The following is a 17,451-nucleotide window of genomic DNA, read 5'->3' on the forward strand; positions in this document are numbered from 1 at the left end:
TACAATACAACTTTTAAAATGTTGTCGGTTATTGCTATTGAGTCATTGTCAATAGTCTTTGGGAGACTGACAAGAAATGCGTTCTAATTTATTGTCATGTGTTCATAAACCTAAACTAGAACTTGAACTTAACTGTGCAACAATAATAATAGACTTCTTCCATATAAACAATGATACCTGTAAATCATACTTTACTTAATTTGAGTATTGCAAAGCAATCTATTCAGCTATAGTTACTGTATGTTTATGTAAAGTCTTCATTGAGTGTCAATCGCCTACTTAGATAAATACTAAATATTTTGTAATTAAAATTCCTATACTGTACACAACTACAGCTTTTGATTTTCTATAAAATTGCAACATACTTGAGTTTTCCCTTCAGACGTAATCAGGTCCTGATTTCTTTATAGAAAATTCTGCTGACAGAAACACAGTATTTGCATTGCAGTTCTGGCCAGTTCACCCTGAGGAACGTGAATAAACCAATGTAGGCACTAGCAGTGCCGGTTTCAAGCAGCTGAAGGTGCTCAAAAGAGGGGTTGACTTACTTAAAGTTCTTCAATCCAAAGTCAAAAATAAACAGAAATGTCAAATAACAAAGACTTAGCTTCTGTACTGTAGCTTCTATTTTGAATATTTCACCTCAATAAAATGGCTACATTGTTTATCCTTCTTCCTAACTTATGAAAAATTCTATATTGTTTACATTTTCCTTTTTTACTTAAAACCTGGCAATTTAAAACTATTACAAAACCTTACGATACTGATACATTCTTTCTTTTGCTTCTGATCACTTTTATTTATTTCGGGTTCTGCAAGGTCTTTTGTACTAGGAAAACCTAGAGGGTTTTTTTTCCAGCATTCTGTTGTGTGCAGTTTTTGTTTTTCCTCTCCCCCTTAGCCGTCTGACCACAGGCATCCTGCTCCATAATATTATAATCATTAGAGAGTTAAAAAGTGCATTTGTTAATAGTAATTAATGCTATTCTTAAGGACTCTTCCATTGTAATTCTTTCCTTTTATTTCTTGCAAAGTACTTTGAGCTACCCTGTAATTCTGTTCAGTCTGATCATGAAGCTCCTTGACCAGGGTCTCAGTGCCTCCCTCTTCTTTTTGACTGGCATCAATCCGGGCATGTATGGATTGATAGACACACATCCTCCATGATCATCCTGAACACTGGCAACAAGGAGGCTCAGTGTACTGTACTGTGTCTCCTCCTCTACTTTCTGTTAATCCATGGCTGTATGGCCAGATAATGCTTTAATACCATCATAAATTTTGTTGATGATTCCACCATCATAGGGTTGATCACAAAAGGAGATTATCGTTGATTTTGGAAAATAGCAGGTAAATCACACCCCAAATTACACTGGGGAGTTAACAGTTTTAAATTAGTGGTGGTTACGATCACCAATGATCTTAGCTGGACTGAACACACTACAGCAGTTATGAAAAAGGATCAATATCGAGTTTATTTTCTCAGACATCTGAAGAAGGCCCAAATGTGTTAATAAGTCATCATTAACTTTTATAAATGTACTGTAGAGTCCATCCTGAATGGTGTGCTGATATGGCAGCAGTTCAGCTAAAGACTGCAAGGTATTGCAGAAGTTGGTGAAAACAGCGCAAATCATCACTGGGACAAGGATATCATCTCTGCAAGATGCTAAGCGCTGTCTGAGAAAGGTATCTCAAATCATAAAGGTGCTCAGTCACTATACAAGGACAACTTTTTTCCCTCATTCAATCAGGCAGGTGCCATAGAACTATTAACACCTGAACGGTGAGATTTAGGAACAGTTTCTACCTTCAGGTAATGAGGTTGCTCAACTGTCATATACTGTATGATAAACTGTAATCAACGGAGTGAATTAAGTATCCCATCTTTTATAATTCTTGTGTGGGTAGTGTTCTGTTTAGTGCTATTCACTGTGATTATTATTAATATTAGATTTACGTCTGAGCTTTTTTCCTTTGCTGGTATTTTTAATGTTGATTATTGTGTCTGCAAGAAACATTACTCATGTAAGAAGTTTTCTGTACATTGTACATGTGACAATAAAAAGATCCTGACCTTGACCTTTTGTATGAAAATGTGCTATAAAAATAAAGAATTTTATTGTTGTTGCTATTTCAGCTTTAATTTCAATTAATTTATAATTGGAAAATGTACACTTCCTATCATATACTGAAGAAATTCAAAATATGTTACCTTTTTTTATGTAGGTTTTAATTACAGTTGCTTAAGTGGAAATTTAACAGGAGCAAGTCAAAAAATAATAGCTTTGTACATTATTGATTACATTTCTGAAAACAAGAAAAATCGATTGCAATCCTCCCATAATTTTACTGCTTTAATAAGAGTAATGATTTACATGAGGAAACCACCTAAATCAACAGAAATTTAATGGATCTAAAAAGCAAATGTAAACTATATGTAGGTTAATTATAGAAATAAGTTAACTTTATTGAACTCAAGGAGCCTTTTATTTACTATTTGTACCAGCCTGGTCATTAATCAAAGCTTGCTATTCAATGCTCAACAACGAAGGGGGCAAAGTCTAACCAGTAAACTGAATGGTTTCTCTGAAGAAGTTGTAGCTTATACTAGTCAAATTCACAATCATATCTACTTACACTTGTGCACAAGTGGTACTTAAATCCCCCCTCTTGGGTCCACTTGTCCCCCTTTAAAAGACACATTTGGCTTACAGATGTTGTTTCTCATGACAACCTTGTCACATCTGGCTGCAAAGAGCTCCGTTGTATGCTGAAGATCACCAGTAGATGAAGCTCAGAGATAATGCCATTTACTTGCTGATGCTAGCTGTAAAATAGCCCATGTTTTTCCAGATTTGCTAATCTCTAAGTCATAACTGTATGTTAGTATCTCTCTCACTCTGCATCTGAGTTATGACTATTGGCCAAAGGTGTCATTCCAGTACTCTTATCATTTTTAAGCTTTTGTGGAGAAGCTGTGTAGTTTGATAAATTGGAAATGCAAGACAGTCTCTTGTCCATTTTTTAAATTGGATCCAACAGCCTAAAGTGCAGATCATGAGGTGTTGCCACCAGCATCCTCAAACTTTTTAAGTAGTGTATTGTCCATTACAACCACACAATATCCTGGATGGATCTCATTCACCTCTACAAGCTAACCACTATGGAGCTTTAAAACAATTGTACTGTCCTGACACCGAACCTGACCTTACTTGACCTGAAGGAGGAGGAGGAAGAGGTTGGAAGCATGCCTAATAGCACGTTGCCACAACCACCACATGATGAACCATCTAGATTGGGACCCAAGTGCAGTGGGTGACACCTCAGCACCACACAGGTATTTGCCAATCCTGCCACCACCCCCCAAGTTCTCCCTATAAGTTGGAGGACCTACTTACAGGGCTGAATGCAGCTTAATGTCATAACAAGACCTGACCTAACACACATAAATTGACCCAAACCCACCAGATACTTGTAGCATTCTCTAAAAAGGGCATATCTAGTACACTTAGAAGTTAGCATGTTGTTTGTTTTTTCAGCTTTAGAAAATATTGTCTATTCAGATCAACATTATGCCCCATCTACACTGTCAGTACATGTTTGAGGCTGTCTGAAAGTCTCCACAACCTCACCAAACATATTCCACACACACTCCTTCATCTCAACCACACCTGCCTTCTTCTGTTTCTGCTAGTACCTCTCAATTAAAATTGGAATAGTGGCTAGGCCAAAACCCACAAACAGGGTGATAGTGGGAGTTAGCAAGTAGACAAGCTATAATTCTGAGACCAGGAAAATTAACAGTGCAATGAATGATAACTTATAACATTTGTAATATTTTACAGAAACAGCAAACCTGTGTCCATGGACAAATCAATGATAACAGATTCTGTTTAAGTACTTTAATATTACGCAGGTAGCCACTAGCAAACATGGAAATTGCCACTCTAATTATAAGATAAGAAGGGAATATCTTAAAAAGTGTACAGAGCTTCAGAACACATAGCTCATAACACCAGCTGAAATATCCTCACATTTTTATAAAGGAGACAATACAGAACATGCAGTCTAGCAACTTCACCAGCAGTCCACAAAAGGATATAATACTAATAAAAAAAAGTAAACATAAATAAGCAAATTAGAAAATGTACATATGGTGTAACAATCCAATGCGTCTGGGGACTTATTTACAGTAACTGTTCTGAAAGTTATAGCTGATTTTATTTTTATCTATTTACATTAAGAAAAATGTGTGTTTATTAAATATTTTTGTAACAATGAGGTCATATGCAAAAATACACAATGTAATTACATGCATTAGTTGAATACAGAAATTTTAAAATATCATGTAAATCAAAACTGAACCTGCTTAAGCTTTCAGTGGCACAGGTAGCTTTCATGGACATGAGATTCCACTCAAGTGATATAAAAACTGGACTTTTTCTAACATTGTTAGATGTTAGTTGTTGGTTTTGGAAGGTCTATGACAAAATGTAGTTTGGATTTAGGTATAGAAGTTGAAATAATCTTTCTTGGAAACAGTAACTTCTTCAGTGACTGAAAACTCCCAGAAACTTTCTTTGCTTTAAGGTGGATGATTTTGGAAAATTTGCTAATGACTTAAATGGGAGCTTTTGCAAATGCAAAAAAAAAATGTATTCTGTTTGAGATATCTCAATGAACACGAAACATTTCCTGACAAATCTCCTTGAAGCAAACATACAGATTTGCCATATTTTAGCAAAATTGGTTCTGGGATTTAAGTTTCATGAGGACAGACAGATATGACAATGTCAGTAGGAGTTTTTTGCATTGAACTTTAAAGCACCTAGAAAAGATAAAATATAAAACAACCCATGAGAATAATTTATACTGTAGCTTAAGATAAATGTAACAGGCCGAAGTGCATTTGTTTATACACTTCTGGAAACGTATCCTTCATTTTAGATATTCAGTATTTGATTAATCAGTGATTTGTTTTGTTTTTCATCAGTGATTCAGTGTTAGACATCAGTGATTTGTTTGATTCATTCAGTGATTTGTTTCATCAGTACATCATATTAAAATGGTCTGTGCTGTGATTCACTTATTTGTTTTCTTTTCTTTGATGATTGGACCACTGAATGACAATAATAATAATAACTGCTTACTACTCAGAAACCACACTATAAAAGAGGCATGCAGCTGAACCTCTATAATGGTAGTAGAACTGAGTGGTTGTGATGAGGAAAGGCACCAACCTCACCAAAGAAGGTTGAAGCCAGTGGAAAAGGGAGATGCCACTACAGATCTAGGGAATTCAAAGTTTCTGCCATCTGTGAGCTGAGAGGACTGATATTAGGAGAATCATAGCAGTTAGGTGAGCCATACAGGATGGTGTATGTCACATATATGTGAAGCCTCAGTGGCTGTTAAAGATTTTTTGATTGCACTTGACTGCACTAAAATGTGCTGAATCAATTTCTGGAAATGTAACTTCTTTACCACAAACCATTTCTGTGTGATATCGGATTTAGAGAAAAACATTTTTTTAATAAACAGTTTATTTTATAAAAATAAATTACATTTGTTTTATGGCATCTGTATTTTTCATGTATAGAATTTTATTTGAGCATTTTTTGAGCTAAAAAATGGCAGCCCTCCTCTTAATGTTAATTGAGGTAGAAATACCCCCAAGCATTTGTATTCCTTCAAAACAATCAGAAACATATATTTAGAAGGTTGGAATGGTGCTTTATATTGTCCAGAAGACAGAAAGCTATCATTTAAATGTTTATATGCAAGGTCCATTTGCCATGATCAGGTAATGGGTAAGTAAAGTGCAAAAGAATACACAGCCTTCCTTTATTGGAAACCTGTGCCACAATTTTCTTGGGAACACAAATGCTGAAAGCTATGAGGAGCTTGTTAAAGAGCTTTTCTCCTAATTCCTAGAAATTGCATGCAAAATGTCTTTAAAAATCAATTTCCTACACTCCAATTTAGATTTTGTCCCCAGAGAACATTGGAGCGGTCTCTGATGAATGTTGTGAGAGGTTCCACCAATACATCGATCAAATGGAAAGATGTTATAATGGAAAGTGGAGTCTGTCTATGCTAGCAGACATCTGTTGGTTATTCAACCATGAAACACGTTCAGAAGAAAAAAACTACCAAGTGACTGCCTTTTGTTACTAATTACATTTAAAACAATTATATGTGTAATTTATAATTTTTTCAAATCTAAATAATTACTTTTAAAAAACACTACATTTTTTCTGTAATATAGTGTTAATTGTAAATCTGCACCTCTGAAAAATGTAATATGATAGACCAATTCTGCTGGCAGATGTAGATTTAGTACCCTAACATCTAGAAAGAACAACTAAAATTTTTTAAAGAAGTGACACTAATTTTTGAGTTCTTCTTTTGTGACTCTTAGTTGGAGCTGCTAAAGTAATCCTAGACAGAGATGACAAGTTTGTTTCTGTGTTTGCCAACACCTGAGGAGGGGAAAAATTATAATAACACAATATTTCACAATTTGCATATGAAAAACAAATATTGTTAAGTATAAAGGGAAAAAAATACTGCAGGGTACACACATATATGGAATCAAAACAAAAAATATCAAATTCAGGATCACAGTGGTCACAACCTTTGACAACCCAATAAAGCCATAGTTAAGTCAGGAAACAATCCTGGACAGGGCAGCAATCCATCACAGGGTACACAAATGCACAACTGAATTCCAAAAAAGTTGGTATGCTGTGTAAAATGTAAATAAAAACAGAATGCAATGATTTGCAATTTCATAATCCCATATTTTATTCAAAATAGAACACAGAAAACATCAAATGTTTAAACTGAGAAAATTTACCTTTTAAGAAAAGAATAAGGTCATTTTGAATTTGATGGCAGGAACATGTTTTAAAAAAGTTGGGTTAGGGCCATATTTACCACTGTGTAGCATTCCCTCTTCTTTTAACAACAGTCTGTAAACATATGAGAATTGGGGAGTCCATTTGCTGGACTATTGGGAGAGGAATGTTGTCCCATTCTTGTCTGATATAGGATGCTAGCTGCTCACTGTCCCAACTTTGTTGTTTTTGTCGTTTCATGATGCGCCATATGTTTTCAATTGGTGAAAGGTCTGGACTGCAGGCAGGCCAGTTCAGCACTCGGACTACTCTACTACGAAGCCATGCTGTTGTAATAGATGCAGTATACAATTTAGCATTGTCATGTTGAAATATGCAAGGCCTTCTCTGAAAAAGACGTTGCCTGGATGAGAGCATATGTTGCTCTAAAATGGTACCTTTCCAGATGTGCAAGCTGTCGATTCCATAGGCACTAATGCACCCTTCATACCATGCAGGCTTTTGAACTGAGCACTGATAACAAGCCAGATGATCCCTTTCCTATTTAGTACAGAGGAGGCAGCGTTCATTATTTCCAAAAAAAATGTCAAATTTCGATTAGTTTGACCACTCAACAGTTTTCCACTTTGCCAAAGTCATTTTTTAATGAGTTTTTGCCAAGAGAAGATGACAATGATTTCTGGAAGTGTTGCTGAGCCCATGCAGTGATTTCCATGACAGAATCACTTCTGTTTTTAATGCAGTGCCACCTGAAGGCTCAAAGATCACGAGCATCCAATATTGATTTTTGGCATTATCCCTTGCAAACAGAGATTTCTCCAGATTCTCTGAATCTTTTGATGATATTATGTACTCTAGATGATGACATATTCAAAGTCCTTGCAATTTTATGTTGAGGAATATTATTCTGAAATTGTTCCAGAATTTGTAGATGCAGTTTTTTGCAGATTGGTGAACCACTGCCCATCTTTAATTCTGAGAGACTCTGCCTCTCTAAGATGCTCTTTTGTGTTGCTGCCATCAAATTCAAATTGAGTTAATATTTTTCACGAAATAGTAAAATGTCTTACTTTCAACATTTGATTTCTTTTCTACAAATCTCAGGTGTATCAATTAAAAATTGACCTAGCATGTATGTCTCTGAGTTAATAACATGTAAAAAGAAGAAGATGGTGCAAATTTCGCACAGGTACTATCAAGGCGTGGGATTTGTACACAGGCAGTTGGATCCCCGAGGAAACAGAACTTACCACTTCTTCATTATACTGCCAAAACACCAACATGTTAAAAGGTTTTTATTTTTAGAACAATTTTTTAGAAGTAATTTCATAGTGATAAATGGTTCATTTTTGATATCACTTAAAATCCCATGGGAACTGAACCATTGTCAATGATGTGTAAGGTAAAGTATGTTTTTGTTGCTTCCCCTGCCCCACCATATATATCTTTACTTGGCATGAGATGATATACTTCATCCACATATTATACTTTCTGAGATACGGGGTTAATAATAAAATGATCCAATTATATAGTAGTACATCCTCACAAGAATGGGAAAATAATAAATATTATTTTAGGAAAATGTGAGAAAAATATAAAAGGATTAGCTTAAAATCAATAAAATATACACAATAGGCATTAAAAACAATACAAATGTATAAATTCTTCACCACTTCTGTTTAACTCAGATATAATTTTTTTGCCATGTGCATTGGCAAAACTGAATGCAAAAGGAAGCACGTCCATTTTGCACATTCTGCACACTTCTCTAAATACGTTGCCAATTTAAAAACTGTCCTGCAAGCTAAAATGTGCCTGCCCTTTCTAACTACTCATGGTCATTGTATATTTAACAGATATTTAATAAATATTGTACCTGTGCCCGGTACCTCAATAATATTTCAGAAATTAACAAAACTTTATAAAATGATAATCAATACACAGTATATACAATACAATATGATAAAATCGGAAAAATGAATGCCATTATCAGTTACTGATCCTATAGCTTCAAAAGGCACATGCAATGTTTTAATTTTGGGACGCTTGCAGTGCAGTGAAACAAAGTGAATTTCAGTTTTGAGAAACTTTATACCATTCTGGCACATCTTGATAATACAAACCATTACACAGACTTTATCGAATACAGCTCCACATTTAACATTGTTGTACCATCACCAGACTCCTCACATTAGGATTTAGTGTCTCCCTCTGCATTTGGATTCTGGATTTCCTAACTAACCTCAGAATTTGTGGACTGGCATCACCACATCCTCAAAGCTGTCCCATAACACAGGCATGCCACATGGTAGTGTGTTGAGATCCCTTCTATACTCTTTGTTCATCTATGACTGTGTGACCAGGCATAGCTCCAACACCATCATTAAATTTATTAATGACACCCCCACCATAGGCCTGATCCACAACAATGATGAGAGGGCTTGCAGAGAAGATGTTTACATGCTGACTCATTGGTGCCAGGAGAACAATTTTAGCCTCAAAGTCAACAAACCAATTAGCTGGTAATAGACTTCAGACGGCTGAAGGCATATTTACTCTCCCATCTACATGGGAGGGGATACTGTTGAAAAAGTTTCCAGCTTTAAATTTCTTGGAGTGACCATAACTGACGAGCTGAAGTAGGCAAAACACATTTCGGCTCTTGTCAAAAAGGCTTACTATTGCTTCTGTTTCCTCAGATGTCTATAGACAGCTCTCATTTCTCCAGCCGATCTCACAAACATCTAGATGTACACAGTGGAGTCCAACCTCACTGCCTACTTCACATCCTGGTATGGCACCCTGTCTGCTCAAGATCATAGATCAGTGCGAAGTGTTGAGAGGGAAGCACAGAATATTAGCAGCACCCAGAGGCCACCCATTCAGGACATATATAACACTCTCAATCATAGAAAAATTAATTATACTTTTAAAGACTTCCGCCTTCCTGCACAGTCGTTTTTTTCATTCCGTCCCAATACAGGGCCATTGTCATTGACACTGGATGGTTCATAGTTTCTACCCATAAGTTGTAAAGTAGGCGAACAATGAATCATAAGATTTCAAATATTGTAACATAACAAACAGTGTTTATAAAAGCCTGTTTCCAAATACATATTGAATATGTTGTATATAATTTTACATATGATGATGATGGTGATATACTTTATTAATCCATGAGGGGAAATTATCTTTTTGCATTACATTTGGGAGTCAGAGTACAGGGTCAGCTATTATAGAGTATGCAGTATGCTGCCCACTTAGCATACCGTTAATCAATTAATTAATTAATTAATTAATTTTTTCTGTTGAATTTTTGTTGATTATTATGAGGAGACATGCAAATATAAATTCCAGATACAACATAATACACATCATAAGGGGGCTTATTGAATAATTTCACTGGAAGAAGACATTAAAATGAAACATCATCCTGAACCCTTAGGCTACTGACCAAATGTAAGTAATGAACATGATAGTGCCAATCGTCACTTCTTCTTGTCCTTCTTCTTCTTCATGGTGATAACAATTAAATGCTACCCAAACTGTTTAGTATGAGAGATGTATTGAAGTTGGTGACTGAGTGTTGTCATTTGTTAACTGCTCTCCATGATATGAAACGCATGTTTAGTGCTCAATGAGTCAGAGAATTGAACAGTTTTGTTATCACAATCTCCTTTACCATGAGAGAGTCATGGAAAGTGAAGACACAACTTCTGATGGCACTTTGGGAAGTGAACAGACTTAAAGACTATTAGATCCACAGGTCTATGAGAATTATTGGCAAAATTTAAACTTCAATTCTGCAAACACTCCATACCCACTTATAGGTGATAAACTTCTTTGCAGCCATGTTAAAAGGCAAAGTTATTACAAGTTATCAACAGGATTTCATTTCTGCTACTGCCTAATGAAGCAGAGGTGTATTTATTTATTTCTTTGCCAGCCTTTGAGGTGGAACGTACTAATAATCATGTCATCCTCGCTGATTATTGTGGATTGAGTTTGATGGATTTCGGCAGAGGAAAGTGCACTTTTAATTCAAAAATGGCAATCTGAATTTATGTTTAACCTGCTGTAACATGTTTTAAGTTCCATTTAAAAACAACAAAGCACAATTAAAGTTCATCACCCTGATCTGAAAACATATTTATTCTGATTATACAATCACTCTAGGCAAGAAACTGCATTTCTGAATATCATGTTTCATATCTTCATAACTTTCATATTCATATGCAGTATTTCTATTTTTTTCTAAGGACTGTGGAAATACAGTTTGTATTTACTCTTATTAAAAATGTAATGTTGAATATGTACAGTATATCAAATTCTTCTATCTCTGAAACTTTAATTATTTTAGCAAAATAAAATAAAAAGAACTTACAAAGTTGCAAACAATATTTCACAAATTAATAATTCTCATTAATTTCTCAAAACGCTAAAACAGATTTTTTTTTTGGTCAAAGTTATTTGTTCATAATCATTGTATACATTAATTTGTTGATTAATATACCATGATTGTGATCAAATAACTTCAACCCGAAAAATATCAAGCTTATCCTTATATATAATACACTACCGTGGCTGTTCGTTTGTCTGTTCAGGATTTTAAATCACCTGTAGCTCGCAAACCGTTTGACCTATTGACCTGAAATTTGGTACACATATACTATGTGACGTCTACTGTCCGTTTTCCGGGTGATACTTGACCTCCAAGGTTATTCCTCTTTTTATTTTATTGTAGAATCAAATCTCGGCTGCAGCCAGCAGGGCAGCCATGCAGCGCATGTGTATGGACACCGTTCTCATTTCCTACCACCTTCGCCGTCACTTCCCCTACCTCTTCATATTTTAAATCATTCCTGGGGCAGACTGAAGACTTAAGTGCCAGCTTAAGCGAAACATTAAGGAAAACATACTAAGTAATTGCAACACGAACACTGACTCAATCAGTTTAAACGTGAAAAGATGCCGACAAAAGAAGAGAAGGAGCGGGCCGCTAGGGTGGAGAAAAGAAGAGCTGCTCAGTAAGCAGCAATCATATCAACCTCTGAGCAAACGAATGATAAACGTACAGAGAAAGATTATGAAAACTGTGAATGCTCAAGTCAAGTGTATTCACTGCACGTTATAGTGCAGTGCACTAGTACTGGTCCTTTAATAATTTAATATTGTTCCCGTGTAGTACAGAGTAACACATTTAAGTTAAAAATGACTAGCTACTCAAAATATAACACCGAATGAAATAACAAAATCACTGGAATAAAGAAAACTCTTTAAGAACTGGTTGACCATCTACTGGCCATTTCTGACCTGCATCGTGATTTAATGGGACACAACACATACATGTGAAATACAATTTAAATTGTTCCATTTGTGAATTTGTTTACAATGAATATATGGCTTCCTTACAGTATATTTCTGCAAGAGTGATTAAGTTTAATTATTGTGAAGTATATCACAAAATATTTTCCCTGTTTGCACCATTTCATTCATTGTAACCTGTTAGTATAACTTTATTTTTGAACAAATGCTCAAACATGTATTTATTAAATTTCTACACACTATTCATTTTGCACAAGTATGTGTGCATTTGGTATGAAAACGCAACAATGTACTGTAATACTTTTTCACATATTATCTTATTTTTGTTGAAGAAATAATGACAAGGTAATATCTTTTATGTTTTTATCACTTAAGGTAACATAAACACTGTATATTAAAATGGCTTCCTTGAAGATATTTTATGTTAAGCCTGCTGTATTTATTGTTCACCAGTGGACATTTAACACCCTTCTCTAGCACTTAATGCAAATTTAGAGTAAACTTAAATTCTGCCAAGCTTTTTTCCTCTAGAGATGTGATTGATAAATTGAAATTCCACTTGACATTTCAGTAAAGTATACTGTAATTTACTTATCCTGTGGGCCTGCCAAATTCCAAGCAAAAACTTGTAGATGCTGAAATCCATACTTCAGCAGGGTTATGGTTGTCTCCAGAAGTTTACTGGCTTTATAATGGTGAACTTAATCTTTAATAACAAAATATTAATTTAGGAAGTAGCTAGATATATTAAAGGTTTTCTTTTTTGTTTCTGGATGGGGCAGTTTTTACACTTCTGACATTCTTTCTTTAACCTTCCTAAAGGCCCTGTAGTGACTGACCATGAGTGAGTACACAAATGTGCTCCATGACAGAGAGGCATCCCAGTCAGGGTGGGTTTGTGGCTTACTCCATTTTTTCCCTCAAAGCATCTGCTTCTTTGCTTGACATTAGACAGGGAAGGCGAAAATGTAAGTGTGTGGATACGAGAAAGTGGGTGGTGGATTTCTAATTTGTGGAAAGAAGTTTGTAGAACAGGATAAAAGTTATTTTGATGGCAGATGTCGACACAGACCGTTATGTGTTAGTCAAGAGATGGGTAGACTCTGTTATCTGACCTGACCTTACTGGCATGGTGATAGTACCGTTATTTGTAGGTGGTTTCATCAAGGCTCTGCAGTGGACATCCAGTACCAGATAGAGCAGAGAGACAATAGGCACTCAAAGGAAAAAGTGAATGAATACCTCTTCAGGTTGTGCTTTACAAATATGCAAAAAAGTTTCCTTAACTCAATAATAACTTTAAAAGAAAAATAAAATATTGGGCATAGCATCACTTTAAATCAAATAAGTTCTAAAGAAAAAATCCACAAAAAATTCCACAAAAAGTTTACTATCCTATTCTCACAACAAATGAGATCAGAATTTATCAACACAAACTTCAGTTCAATAAAAATGTTGTGGCATACTAAAAAAATCAATACTATGAGCTTAGATGCATAAATGAGAAAAAATAAAACTAGAAAGATTTAAGGAAATATTTTCATTTGGGAGCAAAAACCAGCTGTAGTGACTATAGACTGTTGTGTATCGGGGAAACAAAATGTGTTTGATAGTCCATGTGTAAGAACTGGGTTGTACGTAGCACTTATTTCCCTCAAACAGGAAACAGCAACACTGAGTTCACACATGGCTGTGGCTGTCTGATAATTGATTTAGATAAACATGTATGACGTGCTTCAAAGACTTCGCAGCACTCTTCTAAAATTTGCTTTGTCTGATAGGAATCCTGCTTAACTGGCTCTTTGGTAATGTCAGGCCTTTAGAAGCAAATGTATTCAACCCACCACTGCTTTGACCTTTGTGGTTGAATACTTTATCACAGGTTGACACTTTGAGATTAAATGGAGTTGAAAGACATTGACCATCAGGGAAAGACAAAAGCTACTAAAGGCACTCTTTTGAGGAGTGAACAACAAGAGGATGCAAAGATGTGTTCAGAGAGAGCAAAGGTCGCTAAACTTGGCACGAACAAGCGTTAAAAAAAGACAACAAGCAAGGATGTAGTCAAAATAAACTCCTAGCTTAATAGTTGAGGCAAAAAGGCAAACATAAGCAAGCAGAGAGATGAAAATGCACCGTCGAGGCATTAGAGTAAAGGTAAAGATACCTGAGGCTAAGCAACTTGCAATTAGACTTACTTGAGCACTGAGAAGCACTCTCAGATTCCACTATTTGCAAAAACTGTATCACACACTTCCCAATGGACAGCTTAGTCGGAAAAACTTGCTGACTTTTTAAATACAGTGGTGTGAAAAACTATTTGCCCCCTTCCTGATTTCTTATTCTTTTGCATGTTTGTCACACAAAATGTTTCTGATCATCAAACACACTTAACCATTAGTCAAATATAACACAAGTAAACACAAAATGCAGTTTTTAAATGATGGTTTTTATTATTTAGGGAGAAAAAAAAAATCCAAACCTACATGGCTCTGTGTGAAAAAGTAATTGGCCCCTGAACCTAATAACTGGTTGGGCCTCCCTTAGCAGCAATAACTGCAATCAAGCGTTGCGATAACTTGCAATGAGTCTTTTACAGAGCTCTGGAGGAATTTTGGCCCACTCAACTTTGCAGAATTGTTGTAATTCAGATTTATTTAAGGGTTTTCTAGCATGAACCGCCTTTTTAAGGTCATGCCATAGCATCTCAATTGGATTCAGGTCAGGACTTTGACTAGGCCACTCCAAAGTCTTCATTTTGTTTTTCTTCAGCCATTCAGAGGTGGATTTGCTGGTGTGTTTTGGGTCATTGTCCTGTTGCAGCACCCAAGATCGCTTCAGCTTGAGTTGACAAACAGATGGCCGAACATTCTCCTTCAGGATTTTTTGGTAGACAGTAGAATTCATGGTTCCATTTATCACAGCAAGCCTTCCAGGTCCTGAAGCAGAAAAAACAACCCCAGACTATCACACTACCACCACCATATTTGACAGTTGGTATGATGTTCTTTTTCTGAAATGCTGTGTTCCTTTTACGCCAGATGTAACAGGACATTTGCCTTCCAAAAAGTTCAACTTTTGTCTCATCAGTCCACAAGGTATTTTCCCAAAAGTCTTGGCAATCATTGAGATGTTTCTTAGCAAAATTGAGATGAGCCCTAATGTTCTTTTTGCTTAACAGTGGTTTGCGTCTTGGAAATCTGCCATGCAGGCCGTTTTTGCCACTCCTGGGAAGGTTCACCACTGTTCCATGTTTCTGCCATTTGTGGATAATGGCTCTCACTGTGGTTTGCTGGAGTCCCAAAGCTTTAGAAATGGCTTTATAACCTTTACCAGACTGATAGATCTCAATTACTTCTGTTCTCATTTGTTCCTGAATTTCTTTGGATCTTGGCATGATGTCTAGCTTTTGAGGTGCTTTTGGTCTACTTCTCTGTGTCAGGCAGCTCCTATTTAAGTGATTTCTTGATTGAAACAGGTGTGGCAGTAATCAGGCCTGGGGGTGGCTACGGAAATTGAACTCAGGTGTGATACACCACAGTTAGGTTATTTTTTAACAAGGGGCAATTACTTTTCACACAGGGCCATGTAGGTTTGGATTTTTTCTCCCTAAATAATAAAAACCATCATTTAAAACTGCATTTTGTGTTTACTTGTGTTATATTTGACTAATGGTTAAAAGTGTTTGATGATCAGAAACATTTTGTGTGACAAACATGCAAAAGAATAAGAAATCAGGAAGGGGGCAAATAGTTCTTCACATGTTTTTCATATGTTGAATATCTCATTTAAAAGCAATATTTAATTCCCAGCATAATGGCACTGAGGTTAGTGCTGTGGAGTGACAGCTCCAGGAGACAGACTTTGAATTCCAGCCTCATCACTGCCTGTGAGACTTTAGCATGCCCCTCACTGGTGTTCTGGTTTTCTTTGCCAAATCTTAAAAATGTGCATGCCAGGTTAATTGGTGGCTCTTAATTGGTCCACTCTAATAGAGTGTAGGGGAGTGTGCTTGTGTGCCCTGCAATGGATTGGGACCCCTTATACTACTACCTTATATCTGATGCTGTCTAAACTAGAAGTTCAGGAAATGGAGTACCAGATGGCACGTAATTGAGTAAGCATTTCAACACAATCCAACCCTCCAATAAATGATGTTGGTTCTTGTGAAGTACTCTTTTTTTTCAAAATAATTCAAATGAAATCTGTCTTCAGCAACAAGTGGCTTGATGTGTTTGACTGTGAGTATTGCTGTATGAATGTGCCCAGTGCCATCCAGCCCAGAGTGGGTTTCTGCCTTACTCTAAATGTTGTCCCTATTTGGTCTGATTTGTAATAGAACCATGTGAGTACAGACTACAATCTACCTTATTAAAAGCAAGAAGTGATTACAAGAAACTTATCAATAAAAGAGCATTAAGGAGATCTTGGAGGCTCAATAAGCGCCAATGTGCTATCCCCTAGTCAGAAGCCTGTTTCAGCCTTATATTTATTTATAATATTGTACTATATGTAATACAAGGCATCTTCTAGTCCACTATCAACCAAATCAGTTTGGAAACAGGAACTCTCCTCTATCTTTTCTGTTGTTTGGAGGGCTGTTTTTGGAAATATGTTTTGATATCGTTAAATCCAAACTATTCCCGAAAGAACAATTTAAGTTTTTTAACAGTTTTTTATGCCCTTGTAAACAGAATAACTGAGGAATGACCACTAACCCTGTCATTTCTTCTTTTGGAATATCCATGGGCATGCTTATGTAAATGTTGTGCTTTCCTTTCAATGTTTAGGTTTTGGTCTTGTGTAACTAATTCACTCCACTAATTTTCCTTATATCTTTTTAATATTAGACCTTATGTTTGCTTCATCTCTCTGCTCTCCAGATGAGGATGTTTGTCTTGGTGACAACTGCAGCAAAAGCTGCCCCAGCCTCTGGCTGTAAATCTTCCAGTGCCCTTTCCTTTTCTGTGTGGGAATCATCCGTTTTCAGCTTGATGTCACTGGAACTCTAAGTTTCGAGGATCATCAGGACTTTTGGTGACTAACTTTACAAATAGTTCAGTTTGACAATTAGTGCAGGAGCATGTACCCTGTGGTCCTTGTTACGGCCCTGTCCCTAAGCCTTTTTGTTAATGCTTTTCACTGGTTGGTTAACTGTGGCTTGCCTGTTGTTGTTTTTAAATTTCTTGGTGGTTTAGGGTTGGGGAAGGCGCCATGTCTAGAGTTGTTATTTTACTATAATGAAAAATGTACTTTTGGTTCT

General features: G+C 36.0%; 1 protein-coding gene across 3 annotated transcripts in view; it reads right to left on the reverse strand.

The window, feature by feature from the left end:
- LOC120539385 (protein Wnt-7b) overlaps window positions 1-17,451 on the reverse strand; it is a 295,008-nt gene that overhangs the window by 151,601 nt on the left and 125,956 nt on the right. The window lies entirely within an intron of this gene.

The sequence above is a fragment of the Polypterus senegalus genome, chromosome 11 (genome assembly GCF_016835505.1).
Source record: "Polypterus senegalus isolate Bchr_013 chromosome 11, ASM1683550v1, whole genome shotgun sequence".
NCBI classification, from domain to species: Eukaryota; Metazoa; Chordata; class Cladistia; order Polypteriformes; family Polypteridae; genus Polypterus; species Polypterus senegalus.